Source organism: Pan troglodytes, chromosome 22 (genome assembly GCF_028858775.2).
Source record: "Pan troglodytes isolate AG18354 chromosome 22, NHGRI_mPanTro3-v2.0_pri, whole genome shotgun sequence".
NCBI classification, from domain to species: Eukaryota; Metazoa; Chordata; class Mammalia; order Primates; family Hominidae; genus Pan; species Pan troglodytes.
This window is the reverse complement of record NC_072420.2, coordinates 37,216,415-37,230,365: the sequence shown is the minus strand read 5'-3', so window position 1 is coordinate 37,230,365 and position 13,951 is coordinate 37,216,415. Positions and strand designations below refer to the sequence as shown.

The window sequence follows — 13,951 nt, the reverse complement described above, 5'->3', positions numbered from 1 at the left end:
GCATCTGAACCCACGGCTTGTCTGTCTCTGGACATGGGTGAGAAACCAGAGAAGCTTATGGCTTTTCACTGATAATAACTGGGAGAGAAATAGTTCAGAAGGAAAAAGAAAAATAGGTTTTCCTAGCGGGGAGGTTGCATTAGTTGGAGTTATGATCTCCTGTGAGAAGGACTCCCACAGGTCCTGATTTGCACCTCTGTAATACAGCCTCTCAGAAATGCCCTGGTATTCCCACTAATTGTGTGCCTGATAGTCGCGCTTTCTCTGTTCTGGGTAAATTGGGACAGAGACTATATCTTGTCTTTATATCACTCCCCAATAGCATCTTCCAAATGGGTCACTGGAGTTCAATACACATTTGTTCAATTAAACACCACATTTATTGAATTAGAGTCCTATATGCAGAAGTGTAAATTTTGTTGTTGTTGTTTGTTTGTTTGAGACAGAGTCTTGCTCTGTCACCCAGGCTGGAGTTCAGTGGCATGATCTTGGCTCACTACAACTGCCGCCTCCCAGATTCAAGGGACTCCCCACCTCAGCCTTCTGAGTAGCTGGGATTACAGGCACCTGCCATCATGCCTGGCTAATTTTTGTATTTTTGTAGAGATGGGGTTTCACCATGTTGGACAGGCTGGTCTTGAACTCCTGACCTCAGGTGATCCACCCGCCTCGGCCTCCCAAAGTGCTGGGATTACAGGCATAAGCCACCACTCCCGGCCAGAAGTATGAACTTTTTTAAGCATTTGATGAGATGAAATTTGCAATGTCAACTTATTTTTGAAATGTTCTGAATTTTGAAATTTGAAAAAGAGGTAGAATTTGCAAAGCACAGGAATAAGTGGACTGAAGATCACTTTCAGACCAGAAACTGAAACTTTGGGGTAATTATGTTAGTCAGAGTTCTCCCCAGTAACAAAACCAACAGGTCGTGTGTGTGTGTGTGTGTGTGCGTGTGTGTGTGTGTGTATGTAAGTGGAGAGAGATTTATTTTACGGAATTGTCATGTAATTGTGGAGCCATAGTGAGTCCCAAATCTGATGGGGTAGGCAACAGTCTAGAGGCTCAGGGAAGAGTTGCAATTGACGCCCAAAGGCCATCTGCAGGCAGAAGTCTTTCTTGCTCAAAGAGGTCAGAAGTTGTTCTATTTCTGCCTTCAACTGATTGGGTGAGCCCCACCCACGTTAGGGAGCGCCATCTGCTTTACTTCAACTTGGCTGATTTAAATGTTGATCTCCTCCCAAAAACCCTCATGAAAACATCCAAAATAACAGCTTACCACATATCTGAGCACCATGGCCTAGCCAAGTTGCCCTGTAAAATTAATCACAGCAATTCTCTGGATCCCTGTTTCTCAGGGTACACCTTGAGCTCTACTGTGCAGGACTGTACCCAACATTGCCTGAAATTTAACATTTTTAGTCCCTGCCTACTAAATATGCATGGTGAGTCTTGTCATTGCAACAAAAGCTGTGCCCACACGTTTCTCTACACCCTCTTGGGAGCTGGGTTTGCCCAGGCTGGAGAACCACTGATGTAGGCTGTCTAACTCTGCAGTAATGTTGCCAAAAGATTGGCAGCATCAGGAAGGTGAACTTCTCAGGTTTTGATGTTCAGACTTCACATGGATATGGTCATTGTCTAATGCAAGGGTTGGCAAACTTTTACTGTAAAGGGCCAGACAGTAAATGTTTTAGGCTTTGGGACTCTATGGCCTTTGTTAGAACTACTCAGCACTATAGTGGTAGGATGAAAACAGCTAGAGAGAGTACACAAACGAATGTGGCTGTGTTCCAACAAAACTTTATATAATGGACACTGAAATTTGAATTTCATATAATTTTCACATCATCAGATATTCTTCTTTTAATTTTTTTTAACCATTTAAAATGTAAAGACCAGGCCAGGCATGGTGGCTCATGCCTGTAATCCCAGAACTTTGGGAGGCCAAGGTGGGTGGATCATTTGAGGTCAGGAGTTCGAGACCAGCCTGGCCAACTTGGCGAAACCCCGTCTCTACTAAAAATACTAAAATTAGCCAGGCGTGGTGGGGCACGCCTGTAATTCCAGCTACTTCAGAGGTGAGGCAGGAGAATCGCTTGAACCCGGGAAGCGGAGGTTGCGGTGAGCTGAGATTCCACCACTGCAAGCCAGCCTGGGTGACAGAGTGAGACTCCATCTCAAAAAGCCAAAATAAAATAAAGTAAAATAAAATGTAAAACCACTCTTAGCTCAAGGACAATCAGAATTTAACTTTCCTATGTCTTATCGCTCACCAATGTACTGTGTGTCCAGCTAAGAATTGAACAAAATCTTCAATGAGCATTCATTTAACTGAAACAAATTGGGAATTGAGCAAATACAGTGCTTTTCAAACTTTTTGTTTTTAGCAGAAACTTTTTGGAATTCAAATCTGATGGAAACCTCAATGTCTGAAACAAATGTAGTACTTTGTTGGTAAAATTTTATTTCACAAGTTCAGATTTATAATACTTGTACCTTTTGATGAATACAGAAATTGAGAGGAAGTTCCAGATGGCTGTGTCAAGATGCTCTTTACTTAAACTGATCCAGATGCTTGAGAGAGGAGAACGAGAGGGAAGTTTCTGTTTTGAAGCAGAACCATGGACAATATCTAACGGTCGCTTGTATTCTTACTCATAACATAAGTCAGGCAAGAGGCATCAAAACTTTACAATCAATGACAAAGATAATATCAGCATGTCTCAAGCTGTTTATCCACAACTGGCTCTTTTGGCTGTGATAAGGGCATGTTATAGCTGTATTCCCGCAACTTTATGTAAGTGGAGAAAATCAAGTCTGAATTTTTAATAGATCCATACAAGAGATACAAACTTCCTAGCCACTGGTATAGTTGCAATAATTGCAAACTCCCTGGTGAAAATTCTGGGAGAACTTTGATTCCCAGGTGAGCACAAAGAGAAGGGAAAACGGCCGGGCCCAATGGCTCACGCCTGTAATCCCAGCACTTTGGGAGGCCGAGGCAGGTGGATCACCTGAGGTCAGGAGTTCGAGACCAGCCTGGCCAACATGGTGAAACCCAGTCTCTACTAAAAAATACAAAAATTAGCCTGGCATGGTGGTGCACACCTGTAATCCCAGCTACTCAGAAGGCTGAGACAGGAGAATCACTTGAACCCGGGAGGCGGAGGTTGCAGTGAGCCGAGATAGTGCCAATGCACTCCAGCCTGGGTGACAGAGTGAGACTCTGTCTCAAAAAAAAAAAAAAAAAAAGAGAAGGTAAAAGGGAAACCCAGCTTAGCACACAGGTGGGCCGTGTGTGTGTTTTTAGTACCCGAGTGTCCTGTTCTTACTACAGTTTTGTAAGTAGAAATTTTTTTTTTTTTTTTGAGATGGAGTCTCGCTCTGTCACCCAGGCTGGAGTACAATGGTGTGATCTCAGCTCACTACAACCTCCACCTCCCAGATTTAAGTGATTCTCCTGCCTCAGCCTCCTAAGTAGCTGGGATTACAGGTGCCCACCACTATGCCCAGCTCATTTTTGTATTTTTAGTAGAGACAGGGTTTCACCAGGTTGGCCAGGATGGTCTCCAACTCCTGACCTCAGGTGATCTACCCACCTCAGGCTCCCAAAGTGCTGGGATTACAGGTGTGAGCCACCAGGCCCGGCCACTTCATTACTTTTTTAAGGCTGAATCATGTCCCATGATATGGATACATCATATTTGATTTATCCATTCACCCATCGATGGACAGTGAGTTGTTTCAACCTTTTGGCTACTGTGAATAATGCCGCTATGAGCACTGGGGTACAAAGACTGTTTGAGTCTCTGCGTTCACTCTTTTGGGCATGTATCCAGCAGCGGAACTGCTGGGCCATGTAGTAGTTCTGTGCTAAATTTTTGGAAGAACCTCCCTACTATTTCCATAGTTGGTGCACCATCTTACATCCCCAATAGTGCAAAAGCGTTTCAATTTCTCCACACAGTCACCAACACTTGCTGTTTTCAAGGGTTTTGGTTTTTGATACAGGCTATCCTAACAGGTATAAAGTGGGAAAATTTTTAAATGAGATTTGAGTTGAGCATTTATGGCCCCCGAAACACTTTCAAGTCGCTCTGAGTGACCTTAGGGTTCAGTAGATCACAGTGGGAAGACCCGGGGCTGGGTTTTGCACTGTAAGAGTAAGCAAGCCTTCCTTGACTTCATTCCAAGGAAATGAGGGAAGTGGTTGATTTCAAGCTGGAGGCAAGGCAAGAGAAGGAAACACCTATATCTCAGTGCAGAAACCAGCCACCCCCTCCTCAGGACCAGGTTAAATAAGGACTCATTCTCCCCTTCTCCCCCTTCTCCTCTCCTCTCTTCCCATGCCCTCCTCTTTCCTCCCTCCTGTCTCTCTACACACACACACACACACACACACACACACTCACAATAAGACTTTATTTCCCCTTCACTCTTCGGGGGCACAGCTCCAACATACTGCAAGAGATTATCCCAGTTTAAGATATTTTAAATCAATACCAGTTTGGGATGAGTGGAGTTTAATTCAGGGAGACTCATCTACCAACCAATTGAAACCATCATTGCTTCTGGTGCACTGTGGAAACACCTGCAGTGGGCTTTCCCCCTGCCTGCCTCTTCCCCACCACAGCACGGCCATGGGGCTCTGCTTGCCCAGCCCTTGCAACCTACCCATGGCTCTGTAAGGCTGGCCACTGTCCCAACTCCAGCCTCACTCCAGCTCCCATGAGGCTGCTAATATTCTTCCCCCATGACAGCAGTGATGCTTTCTGCTCTGAAGGAAGAAAACTTCCCTCCAAATATCACGAAGCTGTGATGGGTCTTTTGTCTCCCAGCTACACCTTCTGATTCTGTTAAGAACTTGTAGACTGGGTGCAGTGGCTCATACCTGTAATCACAGCACTTTGGGAGGCTGAGGCAGGAGGATCACTTGAGCCCAGGAGTTTGAGACCAGCCTGGGCAACATGAGAAACCCTGTCTCTACAAAAAAATATAAATAAATAAATAATAAATAAATAAAAATAAGCCAGGCATGGTGGTGTGAACCTGTGGTCCCAGGTACTTGGGGAGGCTGAGATGGGACGATTGCTTGAGCCCGGGAGGTCAAGGCTGCAGCGAGCGGAGGTCGTGCCACTGCACCCCAGCCTGAGCGAAAAAGTTAGACCCTGTTTCAATTTTAAAAAAGAAAGAAAGAAAGAACTCGTATCAAATATCCCAGGGGCCAGACTGAGGGGCTGCTTGTATTAAATATATCTCCCTACCTCACCCTGGCAGTTCCTCTCACCCACTGAGGTGCCAGGGCAAAGAGTGACCCTAGCTCAGGATGACTTCTCTGCCTCCCCAGCCACAGAGGGCTTATGACCCCTTCTCATTCTTGTCCCCAGAGGGCATGTCCCTGAGGACTCAAACTTCCCCTCAGATGCACCCAAGGGGCTTGAAGCCTCACAAACAGGGCTTCCTGTGACTGGCATGTGAGTTGGAAGGTAATAGCTATCCCCACCTCAGCTGGCTTTAACAAAAAGAAAAATGTATTCTGTCACTGGAGCTGAAATCCTGAGCTAGGACAGCTCCAGGGTAGGTTGATTCAGTGGCTCAACAATATCTTCAAGGATTCAGGCTTTTCCATCTTTCTACCAACATCCTCAGAGTTTGGCTTGGTCCCCAGGATAGCTCCCTAAGGCTCAAATGGCTGCCGCATTGCCAGTCATCACATCCAGAAACGGTGCTATCCTGTTGAAGAAAAAAGTGGTCCTCTGGCTTCTTTGTTCCTCTTTTTAAGAGCAGAGAAGCTTTACTCAGCAGCCCCCTGGACAGTCCCTCCAATCTCATTGGCCCTGATGGCATCACATGACCAAGTGCCACTGCAGAGGGATGGGACCACCATGATTTTATGTTTTTCCAGATATCTCCTGAGACACAGGCAGGTAAATTCCTGAGCAAAAATGGGATTCTGTAAACAAGGAGGAAGAGGAGCGGCAGCAGAGTTCGTGAGGTGATGGGCAGACTACGCCACCACTTTTACCTTTAGGGTCACCCCTTGGCATCAATCATGTACTTGCTTTGTTGCTATGTTTTTCATTCTTTTCCTTTTTTACATAAGAGATATAGAAAGACTTTCTTGTTCTAAATAATGTATTCAATACAAAAGTATGTGTGGTAAAAATATGAAAGGTGCCCTTCTCCGTCCTCCCCAGTTTCACTTCCCTCCCCAGGAGGAACCTCTGGCTCTTTTTCCACGTGCTCTCCTCCAGTCCCCCTTCAGCCGTGTGCATACGCACATATGTTCACAGGCATACACAGATATGTTCACATGCATACACATATATGTCCACACAGATCTGTGCGCTTTGCTTTAATTTTTACATAGATGGTGTCTTGTTCTGCTACTGACCTTTTCCCGCTCAAGTCTGAGTACATACGGATCCAATTCATCCATTTTAATGGCTGAATATTATTCCGGAGAGTGGATATTCTATTGTCTTGTATTTTAACTAGCTTTTCAATCATGTGCCTTATCTCCCCAAGTAAATTACAAACATCCTGAGAGCATGCCATACTTTTCCTATCTCCAAACACTTAATACAATATTCTTCTACAAAATGAAAGTCAATTAATAGCTATTGTTGGAAAGATTCCCTCTCCCTTACCACATAAATCTTCTCTTAGCACTTCTGACTGCCTCAGGTGAAGCCCTCCCTCAGCTCGTAGAAGGGACACAGCACCACAGTCTATCAGTTTGTCACTCTTCCATCAGTTTGGCAAGTCAACCTCCTAGCATGGGAGAGTTGTTAATCTCCCACTGTTCCTTTGGCGATGTCTTCTAGGCTTAGGATGGCACAGCACCTCCCTCTCCCTGAGCTAGTCATCAATTTAGAGCACTCAGCTACCTGCAAACTTAGACATTATCTCTTTGTTCTGCTCACATAGGAGCATCAGGGCAGAGTCATTAACAGTCAGCACTTCCTGGAGATCCATTTCAAGGGCTACTAATGGTGTTCACAGACTGTTGAGCTGGAACAGTTACCCACATGCCTAGACACACACTTTTAATAACCCTTTGAGGTGTCTTGAGGCAGTCACAGCTACATAAAATAGATTACAAATAAACCTATTCTAGACCCTTTGGTGGGGAGAAATTATTTCAATATGAGGCTATCACCTCAGAACAGACCAACCAAACTTAGAACTGGGGTAAACTTCTCAGGGTAACCACTCTCTAGGCAGATGTTAGCATCAACCTGCTGATAACATCAGTGAATATCATCTTAGGTCTTGGTGTGGCTTCTTGTACATCTGAATCTGCTGGGCTTTCTGTAGTAGCTAAGAAAAAAATTACCATTGTACAGGAGGAAAGAAAGGAAACACATGGCTCACAGATGTGCTCCCTGCAGCAGGGAGGACTCTCGAAGTATGGGCCAGACAGGAAACCTAGAATGACGGAAGAAAAATCAGGCACTAGGAATGAGACTGAAATTAGTTTACGTTCCTCAGCTGATTGCACACAAGAGGAAACTTTTTGTTCAATCATTTAAACTACTATTGATTATGGAAAAATTCTGGTCCCTGTTACTAAGACATCTACAATTGAATTGGTAAAATCCACATAGGAAAATTGGACAATGACACAAGGCAATACGGGATCTGGTCTAAGTAAACAGCTATTATGGGTTCAGAAGGACAATCCATTGAGATGGCAACGTTGTGCTTCCAAACAGGGCTGGAAATCTGCTTCAACGCACCGTGAAAAGGGTGTGCTTAACTACACCTGCTCACTTAGAAAAAAACACAAACATTTCCCTCTGGGAACCCAGCCTGAATTTGTTTGCTGACTTGCATGCCTCTATGCGTGTCTTCACCTGTTGGGGTTGGAGGCTCCCCGGCCTGCCTCCCTCCGTGTTTCTGCCACTTCCCTTATCTTGAAATAGCCATGACCATTGGAGAACTAGGTTTCCCTTCTCCCCTCTTCTACAACCACCACCAACTCATATTAATTTATTGAGGACAAACATTGCTGGCAATAGAGAAGGTAGAATCAGAAGAAAACATATCTACCTCTTATTAAAAGGGTTAAGAGGGTTCTTAATAAGTAGGCCAGGGCTTGACCTGAAGGATTTTGCTAAGGGCTACTGTACAAGATCCAACCTCCTGCCCTTTACTGGCGTCCCCAACACCACATGTGGGTTTTTCTGTAGCCAGATATTTTTCCAGACCAACATTGGATTACATGGCTGCAGACCTTGGGATTCAAAAGGGAAAGATGAAACCTTCACAGCAACTTGGAGTTTCTTTCAAGGGGAATTTTCAATACAGAATGTTTTGTTTTAACTGGTAATTAAAGGTGGGTGAAACACCCCTGTAGTAAGGGGTTTTCCTCCTCTCCAACCTGTCCCTCCAAGAGAAACAGGCACAGGCAGGGCCACGAGGCCTGCCCTCCTCTCTAGAGGTAACTGCTCCTGAGAGTTTATGGTCTGGTCCACTTCGGTTTCTCATGTGTCACCTTTCTAGGGGCTGCAAGGCCCAGAGATCTGGACACAGGCCAAGAAGTCAAGAACTGTTGAAGCCGCAGTCTCCACTCTCCTACTGACACCAGAGACCACCCAGCCCAGCCAAACCATATGGCCTCTTGTTTTCCTGACGTATGAGGTGGGTAGAATGCTTTTCCCCCAAAAGAGGACTCCAAGGGATCAATTACTTAAAATCTGTAAACATGTAGCATTATAATTATGATTCCAGTTTCTAGTCGAAACGGAACTGGCCAAAAGGAAAGAAAATACTGACACTGCCTCTGAGGGCAGCTGCCACCGCTTTTCCGGTATTTCCAGTCTGGCGGGTGGAAGAATGTCTTGGATCAGCTCAGTGCTTGACTGGCCCAGAGCTATGCTTTCCCCATTTGAGGATAAGGAGGCCAAAAACCCAACTAAGCCCTGGACATAACTGGGCCGTGGGAGTTTACACCATTTGCTGTAGCAAAGGCTGGACCTCTTAATGGGTTACAGGGTGTCTATGGTAGGGCACTAAACCTTCAGGTTGTTTAGGGATTGACAGGTTGTGTAGGTGGCCAGTAAACAGACTTTTGGTTTCTAAGCTGTCAGTCTAAAAGCAATGCTGCTGGGCCAGGCACGGGTGGCTCACGTCTGTAATCCCAGTACTTTGGGAGGCCGAGGTGGGCGGATTACGAGGTCAGGAGTTCGAGACTAGCCTGGTCAACACAGTGAAACCCCGTCTGTACTAAAAATACAAAAATTAGCTGGGTGTGGTGGCGTGTGCCTGTAGTCCCAGCTACTCGGGAGGCTGACGCATTAGAATCACTTGAAGCCGGGAGGCGGAGGTTGCAATGAGCAGAGATCGCGCCACTGCACTCCAGCCTGTGACAGAGTGAGACCCAGTCTCAAAAATAAATAAATAAATAAAAAATAAAAGCAATGCTGCTAAGACATCTGCGGTTGTCAGGGAGAAGGAATTTCTGTATGGAACCGGCAGCACTCCCCCTCAACAGGGACTCTGTCCCCAACCATATGTATCTTCTCCATGGGAATCCTTCAATAAATGCCTCAGCCAACAACCACTGCTCCCCTTCTCTGGGCCAAAAATTTTCATCCCATTCTAACTCCTTCTTCCCTGCAGCCAACACCACCTCCAAACATCTACCCTTCTCCTAATTCAGCCCAAAGCAACACAAAGAGCCACTCCTGCTTTCCATTCCCAGTTGCGTTCTCCAGCCTGTGGTTTCCGGTCTGAGCTGCTCCCAAGATGACGGACACCGGAAGTGCCTTCACAGCAGGTGGGCAGCCATCTCCACCTGTGGCACTAGGGCCGCCTCCTGCTCAACCAAAGAGAGTCAGAACCTAGCACAATACACACCGCAGCCATGCCCAGGGCCAGGTGGAGACAGGATAATAATTTGACACTGTTTAAACTATTGGTTTTTATATATTCTTTCAATATTTACCTAGAGGAAAGGCTGAGTACTCTAAATAAATAAAGGAAAGGCCCAGCAGGAAGAAAGGGCCAGCGGGGAGCAGCCTCCGTGGCTTCTTTACCTCCAGAGAATTCATTTTTTGCCTCAAACTTGCAGCCTCCTCTCAGCAAAACAAAAGCCCCACAATTAAGGATGCCTACCAACCCACAGGACAATGTCCTGAAGCCAGCCCCTCGAGGCATAACCCCTTACTTACTCCAGAACCTTCCATCTCCCACACTGCTTCCCCCAAGGGGAGTGCTAAAAAGACCATTGTCTCTCCAACTTGTGACTGTTTTCAGTGATGTTGGAGACATTCAGCTGGCCCACCCTGGCTAACAGAAACCTTGGTGGTTTCTTCCCAAGAGCAATGGCCTCAGTGCTGCGGTGTCCTTGTAGAGGGTGGCTCTGTGCTTGCTTGCCCTCTGCCCACTACTCCTGGCTCTCCGGGGCCCCCCAACGCATCTGTCAGATAGGCCATGACACAGAAGGACTGCGTGCTCTATGGGTCTTTATAAGCTTAATTCCGGCTTCCTACCCTAATGCTCTTTTCAAATCCCCTTGGTCATCTCTCCCAGCCTTACAGTGCTGTTAATGATGCCCGATAGGATTGTGAAGGATTTCCACCTGTCCTTAAACTTCACCCTCTGCTTCCTTCATCATTTCCATGAAGGCAACTTGAGCTGCCTGGAAAGTAGCTTTTTGACACTTGGCATAATATTCTTCCTTGGTCTCTTTAGGGTGAGTCTAGAACAATCACTCAAACACCTTTTACCCATAACTGTGAGTCAAAACTGTTCCCTAGAACATGAAATGAGTGGCAGAAAGGAAGATCACAGTGGAATAAACAGTGCATTTTGCAGAACACAACTCAGGACAGCACTGAGAATACTCTTCGGCCAAGAGCATTTGTAATATAGTGTAATGTGCTAAGGACTCCAAAGACAATCTCCTTCCCCAGCTCTCCCTGGCTGAGAGCACAGAGTGTGATATGTATGTGTGTGTGCATGTATACACATATATGTGTGTATATTTTTATTTATGTGTATATATGTGGTAATTATATACAACTTTTAAGAAAGGTATTTCTGAGACCAATGGTATCATAGTGAATCAGCACTGTGCAGGGTGGAATTAAACAGGAAATGTGTGTGTCCCGTTTGTAAATGTTAACAGTGCTACTGGTTCCCAAGACACAAGACACTCCCTCTACTTATGAACCAGGGCCAGGCAACCTTTTTCTTTTTTTGAGATGGAGTCTCACTCTGTCACCCAAGCTGGAGTGCAGTGGCACAATCTCAGCTCATTGCAACCTCTGCCTCCTGGTTTCAAGTGATTCTCCCGCCTCAGCCTCCCAAGTAGCTGGGATTACACGTGCGTGCCACCACACCCAACTAATTTTTGTATTTTTAGTAGAGACGGGACTCCACCACATTGGCCAGGCTGGTCTCGAACTTCTGACCTTAGGTGATCCACCCACCTTGGCCTTTCGAAGTGCTGGGATTACAGGTGTGAGCCACCACGTCCGGTCAACCTTTTTTTATTGAAGTAACCAAACCCAATTTCCTTCCCTCTCATTCCATTTTCACATAGTAATTAAACACTCAAGCGGTTGTCTCTGGGCTTTCTCACCTGGTGATGGCCACAATCCCTGGAAGCCTTGGGTCCTCTGCCACATGTTCCTCTGGGTTTTATGGGGTCCCCAAGGCTCATCACTAAAAGATATACACAGCCATGGGTTGAGAGAACACTGGGAGTTGTGTGTTTTTTCCTTGTTGATGTCCCTTGAGCTTAAGGGCAACTACTATTTTGTGCAGCCGCTTGTGTCAGGTTGTGTCTTTGGCTGACTGATATTTGCTGCCATTTCCTGTAGTGCTTTTTTTTTTTAAAGAGGGAGCATCTCATTCTGTTGCCCAGGCTGGAGTGCAGTGGTGTGATCATAGCTTACTGCAGCCTCGAGCTCCTGGGCTCAAGCAGCCCTTCTGCCTCAGCCTCCTGAGTAGCTAGAACTACAGGTACACACCACCATGCTCAGGTAATTTTTTATTTTTATTTTTTTAGAGACAGGGTCTTGCTATGTTGCCCAGGCTGGTCTCAAACTCCTGGACTCAAGGAATCCTTCTGCCTTGGCCTCCCAAAACACTGGGATTATAGGTGTGAAGCACTGCACCTGGCCTCTTGTAACTCTTGATACTCTGCAATAGATACCTTGCTCCATATTAAATTGATACAATTTTGCTTTTTAAAAAGTCAGACCACATACAAGTGTGTGAAGTTAAAAATGAAAGTCCTCCCCGACCTTGACCCTTGGCTCCACCCCCCAGAGGTGATCGCTGTGAACGGCTTTTTGTGCAGCCCTCAGAAGGTCTCTCTGCATGACAGAAATGCATTTGTTCTTTTTTTTTTTTTTTTTTTTTTGAGACGGAGTCTTGGTCTTTCACCCAGGCTGCAGTGAAGTGGCCCGATCTCGGCTCACTGCAACCTCCGCCCCCCCGGTTCAAACGATTCTCCTGCCTCAGCCTCCCAAATAGCTGGGATTACAGACATCCATCACCACACCCAGCTAATTTTTGTATTTTTAGTACAGATGGGGTTTTGCCATGCTGGTCAGGCTGGTCTTGAACTTCTGACCTCAGGTGATCCACCTGCCTTGGCCTCCCAAAATGCTGGGATTACAGGCATGAGCCACCGTACCTGACTGCATTTGTTCTTGTTTACACAAATAGGATCATGCTGTACACACTGCACTTCAACTTGCTTCCTTCACTTAACATTGTGTCTTGGAACTCTTTGCATATTAGTAACTGCAGAAGCATTTAATCTTTTAATGGTGCATACTAATCTGTGTGGATGTACCGTAGTTATGTAACTAATCTCTTATAAAGGACATTCACATTTTATCCAGTTTTATTCTCTCAGAAAGAGCCAGAGAGTATTGAATCCTGTATTATTTATGTCTTTGCTTACTTTAGGAGTATAACTGGGGGATGAATTTCTAGCAGAGAAATAGCTGAGTTGAAGAGTATTCACAGTTTACATTTTATAGATATTACCAAATGGCTATCCAAAAAAGACACTGACAGTATGCTAGTGTAACAGGGCATTTTTCAGAGAAGACAAAAGCCAGCTCACAGTTACCCATAAATGGAAGTCCACAGTGCCTTACGCCTCCCCTCCATCCAAGCCGGCTGGCTTTGGGTGGATCAAACCAGGAAGGGGTTAAAAATGGACCTCTCTGTGTGTTTCTCTTCTGAACCTAAATATGTCAGACTTGGGCAATCCTGAGTGGTTTTGCATTTTCTTTTCACTGTAACCACCTGAGATCCTCTTGTCCCAAAGTCAGTGCTAGGTTGATTGTCTACATTGGGCAGGCGAACTGCTGGGAGTGGCAATGGTGGAATCTCTGAGCCTTTGCAGAAATGTTAGGTTCTGGTGAGCTGCTGACTGTGGGTTCACAGGCTGGGACTCCCCGAGGTGTTCTGTTCTTAGGATTTCTTTTTAGCTCTCCAGTCATCCTGTCCTTTATCATCTAAGTGCTCCTGTTCTTCAGCCCTTTCTTAGCTGTTTGGTCTACTAGAACATTATTCAGGAGTATGATGGCTTCATCGTCCTGGAATTGCCTCCTCCAGCAGCTTGGGGTGGGCTGTCTGCAGTGCTTCAAAAGCTATCTGGGCTGAAGGGCTATTTTTTTAAAAATTCCAATCTATTATGGACCAATACTTTTGTAAAATACTAAAAGAATTGAATTACTGGAAAAATGAAATATGAAACAAAGACATATGAAATACAATCCTGATTTCTTTTTATTAGATTTAGCAGACGTAAACCTGTTTAAATTTGTTATACAAGTTTTGAGATACTTATTGTCCATTTCTGTTCTCATATAGTGGAGATTGGTAAGAATTTGAGCAGCATTGCTCTAAGCACGTCTCTGGAAGCTTCATGGGCTTCCTTTTGGCCCTAAAGCTTGTATTGTTTTGCTGAAAAAGT

General features: G+C 45.4%; 1 protein-coding gene across 5 annotated transcripts in view; it reads left to right on the top strand.

The window, feature by feature from the left end:
- CLDN14 (claudin 14) overlaps nt 1-13,951 on the top strand; it is an 81,780-nt gene that overhangs the window by 23,874 nt on the left and 43,955 nt on the right. For 2 of the 5 annotated variants that reach the window (XM_063803743.1, XM_063803740.1), the window contains exon 2: nt 8,509-8,646. The exons of 2 other annotated variants lie outside the window; for them this stretch is intronic. The gene's annotated coding sequence lies outside the window, so the exon portion shown is untranslated. Of the gene's footprint in view, nt 1-8,508; nt 8,647-9,627; nt 13,752-13,951 lie in introns of those variants that run through there. One more of the 5 variants, XR_010154599.1, reaches the window with a different exon arrangement.